Source organism: Babylonia areolata, chromosome 13 (assembly GCF_041734735.1).
Source record: "Babylonia areolata isolate BAREFJ2019XMU chromosome 13, ASM4173473v1, whole genome shotgun sequence".
Taxonomy (NCBI): domain Eukaryota; kingdom Metazoa; phylum Mollusca; class Gastropoda; order Neogastropoda; family Buccinidae; genus Babylonia; species Babylonia areolata.
In genome coordinates this window covers 20,591,849-20,596,848 of record NC_134888.1, presented here as the reverse complement: position 1 = coordinate 20,596,848, position 5,000 = coordinate 20,591,849, and positions in this window count along the sequence as shown.

Below are 5,000 nucleotides of genomic sequence, written 5' to 3'. Positions count from 1 at the left end.
AGAGACAACGTTAACAGCGTTTCACCCCAATTACCATCATCAAAATATTGCAAGCGGAAGGCTCTTATACTGAAGACGTGAATGTTGACAAAGAATACCACAATTCTGACGACGGAAGCTAAAGGTTGGGTCATTCAGACACCCACTGGACATCCGAGGGGTCTGTGTAGAGGAGAATAGAGGACTGGCCGTACTGAGTGAGTTAAAAACGACATACTTATGGTGGAAGTATTGCCTTGACGTACATAAGCAAGTCGGTTATATAGACGAAGGAAGAAAAATTTTGAATCGCAAGGCCAGGACGCAAAGCCACGCAGGTTTTCTGCTGTGCAAAATAATGACTCCGTGTTTGTGAAGTGCTTAGAGCTTGGTCTCTGACTGGGTATTGGCGCTAATAAAATTGTCCATACCAATAACTTGAGACTGAGGATATGCACTATGTAATTATACATGAACCGACCAGTCAATTATACATAACAAGGAAGCGAAATGAATTAAGGACAAATTGAAGAAGGAAGCAAAAGTACAATAAATCAATCAATGAGACCGAGGATATTGAGGCACCACATAATTATCCGTGACAATAAGTCAACCAATCAATCAAACAAATAATAATAATAATAAGTAAGTATATAAAGTAAGTTAATTGAATTAAAGTAAGTCGGAAAGTATTGTTATGCAGGACATCCAGTAAGTCATTTAAAAGAAAAAAAACAACAACAACAAGATAAGATAAGAATAATTTGATTACCTCCAATTAGAGAAATTTGGTCAGGTGCATTATCACAACATAGACAAGTAAACAACATGAAGACCATCACTGTAAAAACAACAACAACAACAACAACAGTTATCAGGATTATAACGAAGACACAGATGTAAAAATATCACATACATTGTTTCGTACTTTCATTCCACACATTGTAGGCAATATTTAAAAACAAACAAACAAATAAATAAATATATAAAGAAAGAAAGAAAGAAAGAAAAAAAAAATGAATTGAAATGAAATAAAAATTATTTTGAATATGATTGTGAGCATGACATACTATATATTGCACACTGATTAAAATTAAGATTTAGATTAACTTAATTATCTCACAAACAAATAAGCGATCGGCAAAGTGATTGAGAGAATGTGTGAGTGGATCAATCAGCCATAAAACCGGTCAGTGAGTGAATAAGTAGAATAAGTAAGCCAGCAGCTGAAGTAAGTGCATATAGGGAGTAAGGAAGCAAGCAAGCAAAACAATCAGGATCGATATCAAAGCGAAAATGAAAGTGACACCCCCAAAACATAGTCAAACCAATGTAAACACAATTTAATACCAGAAAAGACACACACACACACACACACACACACACACACACACACACACACACAAAACCAACAACAACAAAAAACAAACAAAAACAAACAAAAAACCCCACAAACTAACAGACCTAAACAAACATAAAAACTCGATTTATTATTTATTTTATTTTAAAAAAGCCATTTTGTTCGACATATAAGCTGAGTCACAGGGTTTTTTTGTGGGTTTTTTTTTTTTCACCTGCTGTCAGTCAATTAAGTGCAGGGACAATTGGTGAGTTTCAAAAGCAAGAAGATAGATAACAGATGATAGATAGATAGATGGATAGATGGACAGAAAGTAGGTAGATAGACAAAGAGACGGAGAGACAGACAGACAGATAGATAGATAGAGAGACAGACAGACAGATAAATAGATAGATTGATAGACAGACAGACAGGCGTAACCCAACGCGCTTAGTCAGGCCTTGAGGAAAAAAGAAAGAAAGAAAGAAAGAATGAATATATGAATGAATGAGCAAATGGATGAATAAGTATATGAGTGAATGAATAAATAAATAGAGAAATGAATGAATGAATAAATAGATATATAAATAGATGAATAATTGAATGAATAAACGAATTAATAGATAAATAAATAAATAAATAACTGAATAAATAAATAGATAGATAGATAGATAGATAGATAGATAAATAAATAAACAAACAAACAAACAAACAGACACTGAACATCATCAAGAAACGGACAAATACATCTTAACAAATATGCACTGTCTCCTCTCACACACACACACACAAATCCATCCTATATCTATCTCCGGAACACATTAAAGATGGGTTTATAATTAGATCAGGAGAAAGAAAACAAACAAACAGCCCACCCACCCACCAACAACTGTGACACTAATCAATAACCGCCATACAAGGGAGACGTCACCCAGAGAGAGGGAGGGAGAGAGAGAAAGGGGGAGAGAGGGAGGGAGAGAGAGAAAGGGGGAGAGAGGGAGGGAGAGAGAGAGAGAGGGAGAGAGGGAGGGAGAGAGAGAGAGAGAGAGAGAGAGAGAGAGAGAGAGAGAGAGAGAGATTTGTATTTGTATTTCTTTTATCACAATAGATTTCTCTGTGTGAAATCCAGGCTGCTGTCCCCAGGGAGAGCGCGTCGCAAAACTACAACGCCACCCATTTTTGTGTTATTTTGTTTTCCTGCGTGCAGTTTTATTTGTTTTTCCTATCGAAGTGGATTTTTCTACAGAATGTTTTGCCAAGAACAACCCTCTTGTCGCCGGGGGTTCTTTTACGTGCGCTAAGTGCATACTGCACACGGGACCTCGGTTTATCGTCTCATCCGAATGACTAGCGTCCAGACCACCACTCAAGGTCTAGTGGAGTGGGGGAGAAAATATCGGCGGCTGAGCCGTGATTCGAACCAGCGCGCTTAGATTCTCTCGCTTCCTAGGCGGACGCGTTACCTCTAGGCCATCACTCCACATCCTACTGAGCACTTAAATGTTTAATTAATGTCATTAGCTGTAAAGCTCTAGTGACATATTAGGTACAAATCAGAACCAAAAAAATGGGGTGAAGAACAGACGAAATGGAACACACACACACACACACACACACACACACACACACACACACACACACACACACACACACACACACAAAGATTTGGAGCAAAATAAACTATCGGCTCAGCCGCCGATATTTTCTCCCCTTCCACTAGACCTTGAGTGGTGGTCTGGACGCTAGTCATTCGGATGAGACGATAAACCGAGGTCCCGTGTGCAGCATGCACTTAACGTACGTAAAAGAACCCACGGCAACAAAAGGGTTGTTCCTGGCAAAATTCTGTAGAAAAATCCACTGCGATAGGAAAAACAAATAAAACTGCACGCAGGAAAAAATACAAAAAAAAAAGGGTGGCGCTGTAGTGTAGCGACGCGCTCTCCCTGGGGAGAGCAGGCCGAATTTCACACAGAGAAATCTGTTGTGATAAAAAGAAATACAAATACAAATACAAATAAGAGATAAGAGACACTTCGACACTTGCTGTCATTAGCTTAAAAAGTCCATGTGACAGGGAAGCGGGGGTTGGGGGAGGGGGGTGGGTTACTGTGCCTTTTTTTTTTTCCACAAGAAGACAGATTTGCACAGCAAGTGTAACATACTGGAACACGAAAATCCATCTTCTTGATCATTGTATTGTATTAAATATAAAACCTTAAGACAACAATTTTTAATAAGATATTCAAAATTCAAATAACACAGGAAATATTCCCAGTCAGGTGATGCTAACAACTGATGAATATATACAAACAAGATTAGGAAAAAAATTTTTTTTATGAATGCTGATGCAATTTATTGCATTAACTGATTAATTAATTGTGTATTTTTCATTCATTCATTCATTCACCATTGCACTTGTGTCTTATAAACCTTAAGGTTTCATAAAAATAAAATCTATTCTATTCTATTCAGAGACAGACAGACAGACAGACAGACAGACAGACAGAGAGATATACAGTATTGTGGATGCTTCCCCCCCCCCCCTCATCCCCCCCTCACCCCACCCCCATCCCCCGCCCCAGAATGCTAGTATGGCTTTGATGTTTCTTTGCAACCTGATATCTACATGATGTCTACAGAGCAGAGTCACCAGCTGTTGTCATGTGTAAAGTTTTGAGGTTCTTTGAGGCCCGTTGAGAAAGAAATAGGCCTGGATCATGCATCGTCAGTTGATATCATTATTTTATTGCATATTAACTCTCTCCATACGAACGGCGAAAGAGACGACGTTAACAGCGTTTAATCCCAAGTACCATCATCAAAATATTGCAAGCGGAACGCTCTTATACTGAAGAGGTGAATGTTGACAAAGAATACCACAGTTCTGACGACGGAAGCTAAAGGTTGGGTCATTCAGACACCCACTGGACATCCGAGGGGTCTGTGTAGAGGAGAATAGAGGACTGGCCGTACTGAGTGAGTTAAAGTCCCCTGTTTCGTTTCGTGAGGGCATCTCAGGACGTCTCAGATTTTGTTTCAAGACTGGAGACTGTGTATGATTGTTGTCCACACACAGGCACACATTTTCCAATGTTCATCAACATGTGCAAACAATGAAGTGAAAGAAATTAAAAAAAAAAATTAAATGTGAATAAGTTGAAGCTGAGTAAGTTGCTTAATAAAGAAAGAAAGTAGGTACATTGTATACTGTACATATGTGTGTGTGTGTGTGTGTGTGTGTGTGTGTGTGTGTGTGTGTGTGTGTGTGTGTGTGTGTGTGTGAACATGTATATCTATCTATGTATCTATGTATTTGTATTTGTATTTCTGCCTTTTAATCACAACATATTTCTCTGTGTGAAATTCGGGCTGCTCTCCCCAGTGAGAGCGCGTCGCTACATTACAGCGCCACCCTTTTTTTTTTTTTTTTTTTTTTCGTGTGTGTGTTTTTTCCTTCGTGCAGTTTTATTTGTTTTTCCTATTGGAGTTTTTTTTCTACACAATTTTGCCAGGAACAACCCTTTTGTTGTCGTGGGTTCTTTCACGAGCGCTAAGTGCATGCCGCACACGGGACCTCGGTTTACCGTCTCATCCGAATGACTAGCGTACAGACCACCACTCAAGGTCTAGTGGAGGGGGGGGGGGGGAGAAAATATCGGCTGCTGAACCGTGATTCGAA